Source organism: Zonotrichia leucophrys, chromosome 3 (genome assembly GCF_028769735.1).
Source record: "Zonotrichia leucophrys gambelii isolate GWCS_2022_RI chromosome 3, RI_Zleu_2.0, whole genome shotgun sequence".
In the NCBI taxonomy this organism is placed as follows: Eukaryota; Metazoa; Chordata; class Aves; order Passeriformes; family Passerellidae; genus Zonotrichia; species Zonotrichia leucophrys.
Window position 1 is genome coordinate 63,288,754 of NC_088172.1, and position 17,414 is coordinate 63,306,167.

General features: G+C 43.2%; 1 protein-coding gene across 4 annotated transcripts in view; it reads left to right on the plus strand.

Moving 5' to 3' along the window:
* The first annotated feature begins 7,657 nt into the window (after positions 1-7,657).
* SIPA1L2 (signal induced proliferation associated 1 like 2) overlaps positions 7,658-17,414 on the plus strand; it is a 125,123-nt gene continuing 115,366 nt past the window's right edge. For all 4 annotated transcript variants that reach the window (XM_064708519.1, XM_064708520.1, XM_064708521.1 and 1 more), the window contains exon 1: positions 7,658-7,938. The gene's annotated coding sequence lies outside the window, so the exon portion shown is untranslated. The remainder of the gene's footprint in view (positions 7,939-17,414) is intronic.

The following is a 17,414-nucleotide window of genomic DNA, read 5'->3' on the forward strand; positions in this document are numbered from 1 at the left end:
TTCTGTATTTCCACTCCAAATGGTGGTCAGCAGAACAATGCTATATAATAGGCCCACAAAATAAGTCATGATTGTTTCCTGTCTCTCTGCTGTTTCAAATGGAATACTTTAAAATGAGAATTGAGAGATGTGAGATGGAATAGGAGCTTAGATTCTAATGGCACAATTTGAAAGTAACAGAAATGGTTCAATAGCAACTTAACAAAGATCCTTGCTTGCAGAAGGCATCTCCCTGGGGTTCTTGACAGTATGGCATCTACATTCTCCTACATTTCAGGAATTTAGAACGAGCTCAGAGGGAAAACAATTCAGAGAAAACCCACGAAACTTATTATGGGAAATGAGAAACAGATCATAGCACAAAACTCTCATTGCTGTATCTGTTTCCTTTATAAAAGAAGGGACCGAGGAGTAACACAGTTACTGTCAGTAAGTACCAGCACTGAGCGCACAGCGTGAATGAACTTTTCAGTATAGTGGACAAAAGTATAACAAGATACATTAACTGAAAAGTAGACATTTCAAACTAGGAATAAGGCACACAATTTTAACACTGAAAGTAATTGAAATAATGTACCAAGGACTCCAGTGAATTTTCCTCTAGTGAGAATATGTATATAACGACTGGAAATTTTTCTCGAAGACACGTAGTTGAAACAAAAATTAATTCATAGAAGTTCAATGACATGTCATATATAGGAGGTCAGAGTAGATTATCAAAAATGGGCCTTTGGAACTTTAAAGTCTTGGACTTTATGGAACATTGAAAAGGTATTAACTAATTTTCTTCCAGTAGAATATCCCTAACAAAGATCAATTTCTCTATCTATCAATGGATTTTCCATACTTCTCAGTACTGTCCTAAGTCTTTCCCAAATAAATTAGTTTGGTGTGCTGAGATCAATAGTGATTTCATAGTGCTTTCTCTTCTTCACCCTACCTCAGTTATTGAAAGAACTAGTCTAAATATATATAATCTAGTCTAGTCTAAATATGTATAATCATTTATTCTATTTGATAAACAACCCACCAAATTATATCTCATTACAGTATCTTAAATTGAAAATTTAACAAACATAGTAAAACTGCCAACTAAGAAATGCCAAAACCTTCAAACGTCTTAAAAAATTAGCTGTGAACATTTTTCCATTAAGAACTAAGTATTTTTAAAAAATAATTTTGTTTCATTTGTAACTTCAGATTTTTTGGAGCTACATCAAGTGCAAAGGTTTTGCCCAGGCCATGTGGAAAACAATCTTTACATGCTTAAATTGCTCTGCTGATTTTCTTTCATCTTTCAAAACTTGTCATGTGCTAATACCATGTCTGGAAAATGTCAGTCCCAGAAGACATGCTTGTCAAATTAATAGCAACCAGGAAAAAAAAAACAAAAACAAAAACAAAAAACCCAAAAAAAAGAAGAGGAGTGGTCATGTTAAGAACTGAACTCAATGATAATTATAATGGAATTTTAGTGCTTATTATCAGTTTGCCTGACCTAAGATGCAGACATGAAGAGAGTTGCTAGCAGAAGTTGCCCTGGAGATGTGCTGAAGCAGCCTGTCTTTTGATGCCTAGACTGTCTTTTCTCCCTGGCTGACTTCATTCACACGCCTCGTCATGCCAATTTACTCCAATTTTTCCCCCTCCCTCCTCAGCAGTTGGATGTTGCAACCTATTTACTGTGAGGAGATTCCCTTACTGGGTGAACTTTCTGTTACCTGGCAGGAGAAATTCCTTAGGAATTAATGTGGTCTCGGTATCTGTGGAACAGCTAAGGGATTAGAGATGTCTTTTCAAGACGCTGAAGGTTTCTGATAAAGACCACAGCAGCATTCTGCCAGAGCTGCAGAACAATACTGATCCCATAAAAAACTGTGGGAGATTTTGCAAGTAGAAAGTGACTATCCATGTTAGCTATTGGTTAATATTGCTCCAGTTTCAGTGAAAAGTGATGTACACAATGGCTGGAAATGTCACATGTCTTTATGCAGCTCTACTCACGCTGCTGCAGGGAGTTTATATGTTAACCAGCATTACAAGGCATAAAGAATTCGGACTGGGAATATCCAAGGCAGAATGAGATTAGCATGGGGCAAGAAAAAAATATCTTTGTTTCCTCTGCTGTCTGCTTCTCTTTTTTCTCAAATGTACTCTTGAGGTTTTGTATCCATTAAAAGACCCCTAGGGAAAGCTGAGGTAGAAATGTATGGAGCCAGGCATACTCTTGTCCCACTGCCACTAAAAGAAGCCACTTGGTGACTTTCCAATAGTTCCTCAGCAGAGGAGCACTCACAGCAACCTTGCTCTGTGACAGTCTTACCCTTGGAGATACTTCCAGGACACCCTGCTTCCGCTTCCTATTACATTCAACTAGGGTGAACCTGGATTACTGTCTGAAGTGCATTTCAGTGGAAAAAAAAAGGAATAAAATAAAATGGTCTGTCACGAGTGAAATAGTTCAGGAATTATTGAAGTATTGTGGATTTACAAGAATAGTTTCCACAGTGAAAATGGAAGCCAAAATGACTGTGAAGCTCATTTCAGCATCTAGCAAAAAAAGCTGTCAGCCTGGTTATAGTAAAGATGATAATATTATGTTGTTTAATCTTATCTGGGCATGTCCCCTCCAGTGGTTTCCTGCTGGTAAACCACAGAGAAGAGAGGCAGTAGTAGGTAAACTAGAGGAAGTGAGATGAAATATAGTATACTCTTTTGGTTAATAGGGGATTCATGTGAAGGATATTGCTAATTAAAACCAATGGTATTTTCTGCCATCTGGGCTTTCACAACTAGTTTCAGAGGATACAGAGGATGTTTTGTTTCACTGAATTGCTCATATCTTAGGGAAGCCACTGGGATGAAATATTAGTATTGTGGTAAACTCTGCTTGCACTTTGACAGCAGCATGTAAAATAAGCACTTTACAGAGTGTGAGTACATGGTTTCAGCCATATAATGTCCAAATGAAAGGGCAGCTTGGGGTTAGAAGAACAAAATCTACTCAGCCTACTCTAAGGTACAAGAAACTGCCAAATCATAGTGGTTACTGGAACAGGAGCTCTTGTGTTCACCAGGCTATACAAGTGTGGCTCCAGGGCTGCTGGATCTGTGGAAACATGGAGTCTGGGGATTTGCCTGCAGATGGCATGGTGATTCACTGGGAGCCTGTGAAGCCAGAACTGCCTTGCTGCTACTGCTCACAGCTTTCCTCTAGTTTACCAGAGAGAGTTGAAGTTACTCCAAACACCTAGCCAGAATTCCCAAACAGAGCACTTCACCTTGTTAACTGCATCAGGAAATACTGAGCAACCTCAGCAAAAAGATTTTTGAGTGAGATGACATCTTTATGCATCAGTGAAATCTTGTGCTCAGCACGCGCTTACTTCATCTGGATTCTAGGCTTATGCCCAAGGCTGAGGAAACAAACCTAAACTTTCTTCAGCTTGCCTATTTCTGTTTACCTTGTGTCAGCAAAACAAGCCTCATCATGTGGCTACCGGATGTCTTTTCCACCTCCCATACCACTTCCAAAGATCCCAGCTGGACCCACTTCCCTAAGAACGAATGAAAAAGTCCACTTTTGTTGTTAGAGTTGTCTTTATGTCACTGGAAACAAACAGTTAGTAGGTGATGTTGGAACAATTCCTTGTGTGTTAACAGTGCCTGAAGACTAGCTTTACATGTGGCTGAGCTGGGCACTTTGAAGTTAAATATGAACAGGAGAAGTGAAGAAAATGTACTGCAGGGAAAAGTTGGCACCCGTCTTAATAGGAGCTCCCCAACCTGTAGCCTGTGGGATGTCTTCTGTCTGATTTCTGCTTGCATGTTATTTGTGTAGCTGAGCTGCTTCTGGATCCATATTGTCAAAGGCTGAACTGTCCTGCTGTGATTTATCCCAAATCTGCAGCAAGTGTCCTTCACTTAGGTGATTCAAATAAATACATGCATCCTGCAAGAATTAGAACCTGAATGGAAAGTCAGAGTCCTCTTTTTTTCCCCCACCAATTTCAATTGTAGGTTTATCCGTTTTGTAATTTGGGCAAGAGATTCCTCTTGCCCCATTTGCTCTTGTGCTTTTGAGGCTTGAACATTCCTTAACTATTGCAAGAAGCTTCTGTTTACCTCTTTTCACCTGTGTTCTGGTTTCTGGCCCTTGTTCCTCTCTTGTTGACTCCCTAAGGGTACACAGATGGTAGCCTGGAAGCCAAAAGGAATGATACTGGAGGAGTGAGAGGAGAGTGAGAGAGAAGGAAAAGGAGTCAGAGAGGGGGAAAAAAAGTAAAAAAATAAATAAAGGGGGGGAAAAAATAGCAAAGCAGTGATCACAGCAAGATTCCAGACTGTCCTAACAGCAAAACCCTAATACATATCAGTGTGCTGGATCTTGTCAAGACACAGGTAATGATTATTTTTGGGAATGCAACCTAAATACCATTTAGTGTGTTGGCTGTAAATGTTAGACCTGTTAAGTAAGTCAGTTATCACAGTTCCATCATGAAGTACATTCTGTTAGCTGAGAAATCTTTTTTTTTTTTTTTTTATTCACAGGCATTACCACACTTTGTCTGTTCTTTAATGGTGGATGTCAGCTTTGGAGGCACCCCACAGCAGAACGCCTAAGCATTTCTCACATCCAGATGAAGTCCCTTTAGATAGGACAGTATGCAGAGGGGTGAATGCACCCTATGTGCAGGAAGGAGTTAATCTCACCACTGCAGTCGGTAAGGACTGAGTAGCATTTTTTCAGAGGATAAGGAAATGCCATGACTTACAGATAAGATGTCAGGTTTTTTTAAGCATAGTGCTCTTTAGGATAGTAGGTGAAACACCGAAATATTCTTGGAGGAAGCTGATTTGCATCCAAAGTGCTTTCTAAAACGATCCTTTAAAAGAAAACAGAGTAAGTATATGCAAATATTGTTCTTAGCATACAAAATATTGCTGCTATTAGTACAGTGCGCTACCGCCTTCCTAAGTTTGCACGTGAAATGTAGCCAAGCTTATGAAAGAACCATTTAGCTGCACTGAGAGTGCAGGAGGGAGAAAATCAGCCGCAGCCGAGGTGGGTCAGGCACTACACGAGCGAGTTGAGCACAGCGGAGCCAGAGCGCGGCCCCGGGCGGCTGCCAGAGGACACCTGGCGGCCGAGGGCGGCTCTCGCCGGGCGGCGCTCCCGGAGCCGAGCGCCGGCCCCACGGGGGATGGGGAGCCACGGCGCTGCTCCCCCAGCTCTGCTCCCCCAGCTTCCCTCCGTGCTCTGCTCCCCCAGCTCTGCTCCCCCAGCTTCCCTCCGTGCTCTGCTCCCGCAGCTCTGCTCCCCCAGCTTCCCTCCGTGCTCTGCTCCCGCAGCTCTGCTCTCCCAGCTTCCCCCCGTGCTCTGCTCCCCCAGCTCTGCTCCCCCAGCTTCCCTCCGTGCTCTGCTCCCCAGTCTGCTCCCCAGCTTCCCCGTGCTCTGCTCCCCAGCTTCCCCCTGTGCTCCCCAGCTTCCCCCGTTGCTCCCCAGCTTCCCCCGTGCTGCTCCCCGTCGTCTCTGCTCCCCAGTTCTGCTCCCCAGTTCCCTCCTCCTGCTTCCCCCAGCTTCCCTCCGTGCGCTGCTCCCCCAGCTTCCCTTCGGCGCAAGAGATGCGGCGAGCGAGAGGAATGGCAACAAGGAGAGAAAATTGAGCAGTTGCTGCGGAGTCTGTCCTCGGAGTGAGGGGGACTCATCGGAACAAGCAGCCAGAGCCCTCTAGCACTGAGGACTTGGTCAGCACGGAAATCAGAGACGAGCACTGCCTGCCATACTCTATGCCCACTCACACCTCTCCCGATTCCCTCTGTTTCCACTTACATTTTCTGTCATTTTGTCATTTTATTCCGTTTTAAAGGAGTGAACCTTCCAGGAAAGACACTGCCTATAACAGGACAAAGTGAAAAATACACCATTCCTTTCACTTGTGGTGCATTTTTTTGTTAGGACAATAATAATATTATTTCTGTGGTCCTGTCAGTACAGAGGCAGTCTGCTGCCCTAACTAGACTAGTGATTTTGGGTAGAAATGGTAACATTCTAAAATAACATTTTAACCAAAACAATAACACTCAAGCAGGCATCCAAACCCTAACTAATGAATGTAATGCTTGCCAGTGCTTTTAATCTTGACACCTCAAAGTTTGTTCTAGTAAGCCTGCATGAACCTATGAACCTAAGCCTGCATTTATGATTGTGGACTGTGTTTCTTGATGTAAAATGTGCATTGAAGGAACCGTTAGATGCAATAATCCAAAACTTGGCCTTTGGATCTTTAGCATACACGTGGCAGTTCCTTTCCACTCTAGTCTTCTGTTCTGCTTCCAGCAAAAGGCAGGCAATGAGGAGAAGTTTACTAGGCAGTGGAATACTTGTAAATGTCAACATCCAGCCTGCTTGCCAGAGCTGAGTGAACTGGTACAACCAGAAAGTTACTTACCCATGAGATGTGGGTATGGGCGGAGGGGAAAGAAAGCAAGAGAGGACTGGAAAAACATAAAAGAATCCTGGATTGTTTCTGTAGGGTTCTGTAGGAGTAGACTTTATTCCAATAGTATTGCAGGCCTCGTCATTTGGGGTAGCAGATGGGAGCAGCCACATTAGTCCTGATAACATCTTCTATTTTGCAACCTCTATGTAGAAGTGGGTCCTATGATTACAGATACAGCTCTTTGCAGAACTAGCCTGCAGAGCAGAAATAGGGAAATTCAAATTCTGAAAACAGCCTTTGGTTTGCTTACCAGAACATGTGGGGGAGGTGGAGGAAATGTGGATATCTAGCCATGGCTTATTTGGCAGGCAAACGAATCTGTTCAGGGCTACACAAGACAGAGGGAAAGCTCCATACTCCTGACCCACGTGAAACTTAAGAGTGTACACAGGAGACATAAGAGCACAGAGGGCAATTCTGAGAACTCCACTGCCATCCGTTTCTTCTCTATAGGCATCCCCGGTTTCAAGATGTGGGTAAGAGCACTAAAGGGGTGCGGACACAGCAGCCCCGCCGCAAGCCCAGGGGCTCTCAGACGGACTTTCGCTGAGGCAATGCAGAGCCTGTGCGATGACACAGAGTCCCGGTCACCGCGCTGCTCGCCACTCGGGGAGCTCCCGCGGGAAGGAGCCGGGGGTCTCAGGGGCCCGAGGGCAGCAGAGGGGCAAGGGCAGGGGCTGAGAGCGCCCGGGCCGGGCGGCGTTGTCCAGGGTCTTGAAAGCGAGGAGAAGTGCCCGTGCGGGGCAGGGGCAGGTGCCGGGCCGCTCTGCCTCGGCGCTGCTCCGCCGCACTCGGCTGGGAGGCCCGGGCGGGCTGAAGGACGGGGCGCTCCCCGGCTCGCTGCCGGGAGGGCCCTTCCCGGGCCCCCATGCTCTGCCTCGCTGCGTCCCGCACCCCACCTGTTGCTCGCTTCCGATCCCGAGCTGGCCGCCCGTCCCCGGGGAGCCCCGAGATCCCTCCCGCGCGGTGTCAGGCGGGGCGCGGTGTTCGGGATGCGCGACAGCGCGAGTGCCCAATGCGGGGCTGGCGGTCCCCTGGGCCGCGCCGGCGGAGCCGCTGGAGGCGGGGCGGGCGGGCGGGGCCGCGGCGTGCGGGGCGGCAGCGCGGGTGTGAGTGTCGCCGCTGCCCCCGCCCTCCCGCCGCCGCCCCGCCCTCCCGTCCGGCGGCGGAGGCGCACTCCAGCCCCAGCGCCGGGCGGAGCGCGGGGGAGCGCCGGGAAGGGGTGGCGGGGGAACGAGAGGAGGAGCAGCGGCGCTCACGCCAGCCCGCAGCACCCCAGCGCACGGCCCCCGGTTGTGTGCAGGGCTCCGGGCCGCCGCGGGTGGCGGGTCCCGCAGGAGGGAGCGGAGCGCAGCCCGTGTGCGCGGGGGGCATGGGGGTCCCGCGGCCGGAGCAGCCGGAGCGCGGGCAGCAGCGGCGGCCGCGGCAGCACCAGGTAAGGAGCGGCGCCCGCCACCGCGTCCGTGCCCCGCGGGCGTGCGAGTGCCTTCCCTCCCGGGAAGGGCTCGGGAGCACTTCAGGGAAGGGGGTGCTGTGAGGGCAGACCCAGCTCTTCTTCCCTCAGGTGCCTTTGGGAGGGAGGCTTGGCTTCTCCGGTCTGCGCTGCAGGACGGAGGGCTGAGGCGGGTGGGAAAGCGGCGGGGAGGCGCGGGCCCCACTTCCCTGGCGGCCCCCTGTCCCCAGCGGCACCCCGTCCTCGCCCCGGCCGCAGCCACCCCGCCCCGGCGCGGCGGGCTCCGTGTGGCGGCCGGGGCGACTCGCTCCCGCACGTCGCCTTTATACATAGCGATGCCATCCGCCCCGTGGAGAATGGCCGCGGGGGCGTCCGCCGGGTCGCCAGTCACCTGCGGGGCGCTTCTGCCGCCGAGTGAGGCAGCCCGAGCCCCCCGCTCCCCTCCCCGAGTCTCACTCCAAGAATAATGGCAATCGCGGAGTAAGTTTGCCCGGATCGGACATCTCTGGGGAGAGCTGCTGCTCAGAGCGGGCACGGTGCAGCGGGGACCGCCAAGCGCTTGGGGTAGCAGAGGAAAAGCCTCTCCAGCCCGTGCAGTTTCCTTAAATGATTTAAATCCCCCCCCCCCCTTTTTTTTTTGCTTGCTGGATACAAGGCGCGGGCTGCATCCTTTTGCACTCTTTGTCATCTTGCTATCTCCCGTAGCTGTTCAGGGGTCCGTTCTCCAAAGTTGACGTTCGGTTTGTTAAATAGCAGCCAGCTCGGCTCAACTTTGCCTCGGATTTGATGTTGGTGGCTTCGCAGCCCTTGTGTGCTGGGCGGCAGCGCTCGGCTGCGCTGTGCGAGCCCCTGCGAATGGGGAAGTAGCGTTACACAGCATTGACAAAGGCAACTCCGAAGCTGACAAATCTCAGATATGGCTGTTAAGGTTCACGAAGTAGGTCAGTAAACTACCTTAGTGCTTGGTGCTGCATTATTGTAATACATCGGTAGTTTGAATACTTGCTTTCAGCCTGACTTTTCTAGAGGAAACGAGTTTTATTTTTTTTTATGATGGAAAAGGCATGCAAAGTTAAAGAGAATTGCACATGTAAATTTTCCCGAGCTCTTTTGTGCGCAGTTTTCACTTCTGAAAGTTAACACTAGATGGCTTTCTTATATCAGCTATCCTGCAGGGAAGGAAAGCATGTAATCTGTCTCTGCAGCCTGCTATTTCTGTGTTTGCCTATTTTATTTTTTTTTTTTCACGTGAATAGTAAACTATCTTCTGGTCAGTTCTGCACCGATGAGACACGAGCAGATCTGAAACTTGCCTACTAGCTGACAGAATTTGTTGTTTTGATTAGCTCATGTTGCCTCTTTAGACTTTATTTTACATGTATGTTACTAATATCTAAAGAAAGTTTGTTTAGTTGGAAGGTAACTCTGCATAATATTTACATTGCTATAAAGGAAAGCAGCTGGATAACGCAGGATGTTTGAAAATGGGGAAAAACAAATAATTCAGTCTCAGTTGTTACTTAGTTTGATGGATTTATTTTAAAAGGGACCGTAGTGCATTAATATTGTCTGTTCAGCTATTTTCCCCCTAGATTCTGAACCTAGCTACCTTAGACTGAAACGTTTTGGAATTGGATTCAGAAACATAGTGTGTCACAGCCTGCTGGATATAGAAATGCCTAGACTTGATGCCTTATTACTGTGTTTCTTGCATTTTTACAAAACTGTGCCTTTTGTCAGTGGGAATGTATTATTTGCCCTCCATTCGCTTCTTCAGTGGTGGCTCTGAAATTCTTAAATCTTCAAATTTGATCTTTGAAATATCTTGTATTATTAATGCCAACATGTTTAAATCATCAAGAGCTCTAATGCATTATAGATATTTAAACATCACTTAGGGTCCACAACAGTTGATTTATAATTCATGTAGCATTCATATAAAGCTAGATTTAGAGAGATCTCTGAAGGTATTGTCTTGGTTTTGCATGCCCAGTGGGTTACCTTAGCAGGTCATGTAGCACTTAGACGGAACCAGAAGGAATGCTTGTAAGGATGCCAGACTGTTTCACCAATCCTGTTGGATCAATTAAAGATCATTTCATTCATATATGCCAAGGATATAATGTGACGCTTAGAACTAAACAAAACCTTGTCAGTTCTTTGTAGCTGGTATTTGCTTACTGTACATATCAGAGTATTTTTAAAGGTTTATATTTCATTTTCCTGAAAGAAAGATAATATGGTCTTCTTTTTGTAGGCATTTATGACATGCCATTACTCAAGTGCATTGTGAAATACTCTTGCAAATGAAGAGAGTCAAATGAGGAACTAAGCAAAGCAGTGGTCAAACAGATGGCAAAATCATCCCCCCCTTTTTTTTTTTTTTTTTGCTGCTTTTGACTTTTGTGACTGAATTGAGGCAGTTTGTTTTTTCACTTCCAGCTTCATACTGGGCATAGGCATTGCACCTAAGCTCCTTATCTGTGGATCACCTGTTCAAACTGCAGGAGAAAGGAAGTATTTTCTCCTTGCCTTGGCTGGAGTTAGGATTATATTTAGATGGTTGTATGTTAAAATATTTTCAGTAGGTTCCTGCCTTTTACTGCTGAAAGATCTAGTTTGGTAATATAGAAAGAGAAAAGCTATGCTCTTATGATGATACAAGTTAGGGATTGTGGAAAGAGGGTGGGGCACTGGGTTATCTAGTTTCTCACGTTAGTCATCCAAGATTACCAACAGTAGCTGTTTTTGCAGATTGAAATGTAATCAGGGTTTGACAAGTGCTCTTTTTCCATGTGATTTTTGCTTTGCAATTTAAAATGCTTTGCAATTTTAAAATGTTTGGGTAAGTTGGGTTGTGGATCAGTAAAGTGGAGGTGGCTGTTTATTTTCTGTATGTTGCAATACTGTCCTCAGAGTAGATTTTTTTTGGTATTAGGTAACATAATTTGTATCTGATTCTTGAAAACGTTGCCTCTTGCAAAGTTAAGATCAGCTTCAGTTTATCTCTTTATTTTCAGCACAATTTTCATCCTTTTGTGAATCTGGACAGTTAATGAAGTTTGAGGTAGGGCTGCCCCTCATAGTCCTTTTCAACCCTGGTTTTTCTACCTGAATTTTAAGAGAAGAGTGAGAGGACTGTCTATCAAATCAAATAATCCAATAGGAAGAATTTATAAGGGAATTTGTATTTAGTAGATTGAAAAGTATGTTTCACAGTTGTTTGTTTGTTTGTTAAACACTAGTTGTTTACATAAATTTCATTAAGGATAACATTAATTCCTGATGAGATTCAGTGATGATGTCATATGACTGGTTAGATTTTTAAGAATTGTGAGGATTTCACATGAATAGCTGTCTTTTTTATTTTTTTTTAGTTTGTTGTGAAAGAGCAAACTTAATGTTAAACATCTGATTTATCCTGACAGAAGTAAATGAGAGAGAACCTGCCTTTCTTTGTAGTAAAGCACTGACCCCAGATTTGAAGCCACTTTGAGGCATAATTGAATGAGCAGAAGATTGAAAAGGATTATTATAATTGGTGATACTCTTCTAGTTTTTAGTTAGACAGGACAGCAGTAGGCAGAAATGTCATTGTGATTAGTTTGCACCATAGTTCTTGCTAGAAGATATGTAGGCTCTTGTTTGGATCATGAAACTGTAATTACATCAGCAGTTAGCTACTCAGGATTTATAAGTGGATTCTTCTGGTTTTCTGGAATTTCTTAAATAATGAGCAGTGCATACATAATTAAAGTTTTTGTTTAAAAAATGTCTTGGATCCTTATGGAGGCAGTGTTCTGAACATGTAATAATGTAAGCAGCTGCTGTCCCATCTTTTTGGACATGCAGGCAAACAGCTTCATTGGATTCGAGGCTTGTAAAACATTTTAAGGATTGTAGATGTTTGAAATGAAGTAGGCATTTATTTTAGTGCTGTTAACTGGGGATTCTGTGTTACTTTGGAAAAAGACCTGTAACTACTTTTTCTGGGTTTTTTTTAAGCTGTGACATGTAATGTAGAAAGATACCATAGCTATTTTTTGAAAGAGAGGGAATCTAGAAGGAGGCTAGAGGAGCAGTAGTAAATTGGCTTCTGTAGCTGGGAGGCTGGAAGGTGGCAGTAGCTGAAGTTGTCTGGCTGCCCCTCCCCCTCGGCAGCTCAAATAAAATTCTGAGCACAGGACTTGGAGTTTTGCCATTGAGTCTTTTCTTATATAATGTCTTCATTTTTTGTTCTGGATCCTGCAGAGCCGCATACCCAGCTCTGCAGATATTTGTGCAATGCTCCTGTATTGTTTGCTGTTTGTTCTTTCCTCCCCCTCTGCCTTGGCTGCCTGAATTCTCACTGGCGTAGTGGCTGTGGATTGTGATAATGCCTGCCTGCATTTATGTGTATCATGTGTCCTCTAACATAAATCCCATCAAATTGGTTTCATATAACTTACACCTGAAAAATCATATTGTGGAATACCTATGCTTCAAAGACTACCTAAAAGACTAAAGATACAAAGCTCTCATAAAACTCATCAATTTGCCCTTCCATTTCCCTTTAGGCTCACCAACTTTTTTTTAAACCTGATACAAACTGTGGTGAAATGACAGAACCATTTTACAAATTACAGGAACAGCAGATTACAATACTTAAAATGTTTTTATTAGGAAAGGTACTCTGAGAAAATCAGGCATTCTGTGGCAGGTTAATTTAAATGCAATAAAATGTCTTTTAATACCTCGATACAATTTTTCTAGTGATTTGGAATTTTTTTGGTGTTTTGAGTTGCCTTTTCTTTTTTACACTTGTTTGTTCCCTATATATGAGATGGAAAGGAGTTTCTGGGCCACTCTGTATTCCATTTTGGATTTTTACAGTCACTTCAGTCAAATCTGATAAATTGTGAAGGGATGTGACAGTGAAATGGCAATTAAGGTGAATAAGGGTGGAGTGAAACATTCTAAAGTATGTGTTATAAGTGCACATAGTGTTAAAATATTTTTTGCTAGTTTTTTCCCTTTCATGTGGGGGAGTAAAAAGAAGTACTGAAATTAATGCATAGTTTGCGAAATAGTAATTGCAAAAAAGCAGCTCCATTTCCTATATTTTGTGAAGAAGGTGTTTGTGGGAGATAGGACATTTCAGTCAGTTAGGGTTTTTCCAGGCTTGTTGTTTTGATTTTTTTTTTTCCTCACCTGAGAGTTGCAAGTTATTTAATCATTCTTCTTCTCTGGTTGTTCTCATTTGTGGCTTTCTGTTCAAAACTGATTACTTCCCACTTTTAGATACCTGAAGTACTTTCAAGGAAAAGAGCACTCCACTGCTTCTTGTGTTTTTCTGGCTTCTCAGCACTGAAAATAAATACCTGATGTGTTTTAGCTTGAAACATCATTGTAATACTAGTGTGACACAAAGTGTGAGGAGAAAAAAAGACCAGAAGAGTGTGGCTGTGTCTGTTTATGCATTCTCATTCATCATGTGCATATCATCAACAGTGTGTAAGTAAGCATATGTATTTTGCTGTGCTGGTCTTGCTTATTGCACTGCCAGCTGCTCTTGAAGAATTAGGAGCAGTTTACAGTGATCAGGTTGTCTGTAGTGTTCTGCTGTAGTAAAGTAAGCCTTGGGTTTATTTTGTAAGGTTGTCAGGACAACAGCTTATTATTCTTGCTCCTCTTGGTGTTTCCCTAAAGCAATGAAGGGAGCTTTTTCAAAGGCAGTGGCTGCCTTGCCTCACTGGGCTGCAGGATTGCCAGCTGTGATTTGGGTTCAGCAGGATGCTCTAGGTTTGTTGTGAAAAATTCCAATTGATGATGAATGCAAACCCAGTGTGAGAATAATTTTTCTTCATTGGACTAATGTGAAACAACCCATTGTATTTACAAACCCATGTCCTATTTTCTCCACAGTATTGCCATTAATCTTCTGTTCTCTTCCCTCTGAGGCTCAGAGAAAAATGTTTGAAATTTGACAGTATGGAACTTGTGATAAGAGTTGAGACAAGGTAGGAATTAGTTTAAAGCTATGTTGTGTCAGTGTGCTACAGTCTGACACTGGAGGTAACAAGTGAAATCAACTGGGGTTTCTGTTAGGTTGAGTTTGTGATGTTTTTGACAAAAACATGAGATAACTTGGTGTTCAGTGATAAGCCACACAGTAACTGTTGAGGTGTTGGCATTTTGAAGAGCTACTGTTCTGTTCTTGTTACATGGTAAATTAGAAAAAGAATGTATGTTGTTAAATACAGTAAGCTTAATAGCTACAAAGTCATTCTCTGAGTATGGTCATTTTATGTAAGAGGTGCAAGTATTTTCACCTTTTAGATTCTTGGGATGTTCAGGTGTGGGAAACTTGTTGAGATGTTCAGCAGGGAAGGTCACATGAAGAAAGCTTTTAAATAGTTGAGGATTTAAAAATTTTTATTTCCTAATATGCTAAAACATGAGACTTATTTTAGCACTTCCATGGCCTCCTTTATATTATTATTATAGAGGGATTTTTTAGCTTGATCCAAGTTCTTTGATCTGGGTTGAAGTGTAGTAGTAATTAAGTGATGTCCAGGTACTTAAAATCCTTTTATCAAAACTGTAACCTTTTATTTCAAGTTCCCTTTTCAGACAGCTGAAACAACAGTCCATTCACAAAGGCCATTCAAATTTGGCAAAGATACACAGGCATCTGCATTCAGTTCTGGAAGGTGCCTGGCAGAATTAAAAACTATTGGAATAAACCTGTCAGTGTTCAAAACATGGTCTGGCTACCATTTTTTTTTTTTGAGAACAGGTATTCCAGAGGTGGTATCTTCCTCCTCTCAGATCTTCTGCTGTTTCTATCCCCTCACCCCAAACTTTTCTTGGTATCTTCATACATGTCTTTGAATTGTTTGCATGGGAAACCATTTCAAAAAGGTTATTTTTAGAGTTGTTGAGATGAGGTGGAGTAAATACAGTGATTGGTGTAATCCATAACAGTGTGTGAGCATGTTTGCTCAGTTCCACTTTAAATGTAGGATTTTGAGCAGTTTGTTACAAGAAGGGATCAGAATAGATGAGATTATCTAAACTGGCCAAGAACAGTACAGGTTCTACACTGAAAAACCTCAAATACAAATTGAGCTCAAATATTTTCTGTATAAGATGAAGTTTCTACTGATAGAGCAGAGGGTTTTACTGACATTCTGAGCCAGGCTGCTTAACCTGGACCCCTGGAAATCCTTGCCTCTGGTGAAGATTGCTGAGTGAAGTTTCATTAGGCTGTGTGCTTGTCAGATTTGGTAATTTTGCTAATGTCTGCTTCTCTCACACTTGGAATGCTTTGTGCTTTTTCTCTGTGGTTGTTTGATATTTGAAATGAAGTTTCTAGGAGCATAACTACCCTTGAAACTTTATCAGATTCTGCTGAGTCAAATAGGCTCAACAAATCTGGAGGTGGAGGGAGGTATTGCACTGTATGACTGCCTTGTTTCCTTAGGAAATAAAAATTGGTGATCATTCTTCCTGTTATACTGATCTGCCGCAAATATATACTGCATTTGAAAAGTGTTTTGGTTTTACTTTGTATTTTATTGCCTTCTTTTAAAAAGTATTGTTACATATATAAGATTACATTATGACTATCAATGTACAGAGTGTACCTCTGCCTGGTAATGGGTGTACAAACTGTGTCTTTGTATGCACAAATTACTGATTGAGTATCTGCCCTTGCTTTGTGGGGCTGAGTGTTAAAATAGAGTATTTACATATATATATTATAATAATTCTTTCTGCTGAGGAAAATAGATGCTTAATAGTAATGATTTTCTCTTTCTTATGTAGGCAGTACCCAACAGTATCAATATTCCTATACATTCATTTTCCAGTGTTCAGTATGCTTGTAGGTCAGAGGTGTTTAAAGTTGCAAGTTAGAGATTTTCTTGTTTTCTATGTCAGCTGTCTCAATTGAATTTCTCAGTGCAGTTGTATGTATTCTTTATGGCAGCTACAGTAATCACTGCAGGGAAAGGTAATAGTAAGAAATATCTAAAATCTGTTAGGTATTTGTCTCTGTGACTTAACAACCAGTTATAAGAATTAAAAAAACTCCACAGTTATAAGAATGAAAAAATACTCCACAGTATAACCCATTCTCAGCAAGGGTTGTTTTCTGTGGGTAGAGATTTGCTCAACTAGAAATCCCATAAGTAGGGGTCAATGTATCTGTGGTTTAGCTATAATATAACTGTAGGTATAATATGAATCAATTAAATTGATAAATAACTTTAAACTTCATTTTAAGAAATTATTTGTATTGCTTTGTTTGTTACAGTGTGAAGACTTTCCTATTTCATGACTCATTTATGGTGGATAATGACTAGGTTTCCTTGGTTGGGTGATGAAATTAATTTTTATTTTCATGGACTGTATTTACAGATTTTGAAACTTAAACCCATTCATCATGTATATTTCATGTGTAAACATATTTTTCTTTAGTCATATGTTTTCTTCCTTGTTAGGAAGGAATCTATTGAAGTTGGTTTTGTTTTGTGTTCAGTTTTGTTTTCTTTTTTTTCCTTAAGCGGTAATTAAAATAGCCTTGTGTGAAGTTTCTGAGCATCTTTTATATACTTATTTTTAGTCATGGGACCTTTTTGTCTACTACTGAAACTGTAAATGCCATCAGATCAGATTTAATATTGCATATGGCAGTTGGACCATCATTTATCTTCAGTTTATCCAGGCTTTAAGCATGATTGTCAGGCTCAAAACATCGCACTTAGTGGTTTGTATTCCACCTGGAGATGAGTTACATGAGGAGTGCTGTACTAGGACCTATTTTGTTTAGTACCTTGATCTGGAGGAAGAGATGAAGTGTATTCTCACCAAATTTGCATGTGACATCATGTTGTGGGAGTAATTGACACATTTGAGGACAGTGCTCTGCAGCTGAGAGAGGCTGGTGGAATGGACCCCATGACATTCCACAAGGATAAATGCATCTTCCTACCCCTTGGCACAGGATGGGCTGGGGAGTGACTTCCTGGGAAGGGACCTGCACGTTGTGACACACGAGCCAGCACGTCAGGCTTCACTGCCAGTGACAAATGCCAGCAGCATGCTAGGCTGGATGAGCAGAAGCAGAGCCAGTGGGTTGCCAAAACTCAGTATTCTTTAGGCCACCACTTTGGATACACCCATCCAGTTTTGGTTCCCGAAATACATTGAGTAAATGGAATCTAATTTGGTGGAAAGCCAGGAAAATGAGGGGTTTAGAGCGTATAAGGAGAGGCTGAGAGAAATGGCTTTGCACAGGCTGGACATCAGAAAGTTCAGGGGATGCGTACCTCACAAGGTGATACCTAAGAGGTCATCAAGAACACATGTCCAGGCCCTTCACAGGGGTACATGGCAGGAGGAACAGAGACAGTGGTCACAGCCTAAAACAGGTGAGGTTCTGATTTGGCACCTGCAAATAAAATTCACCCTAA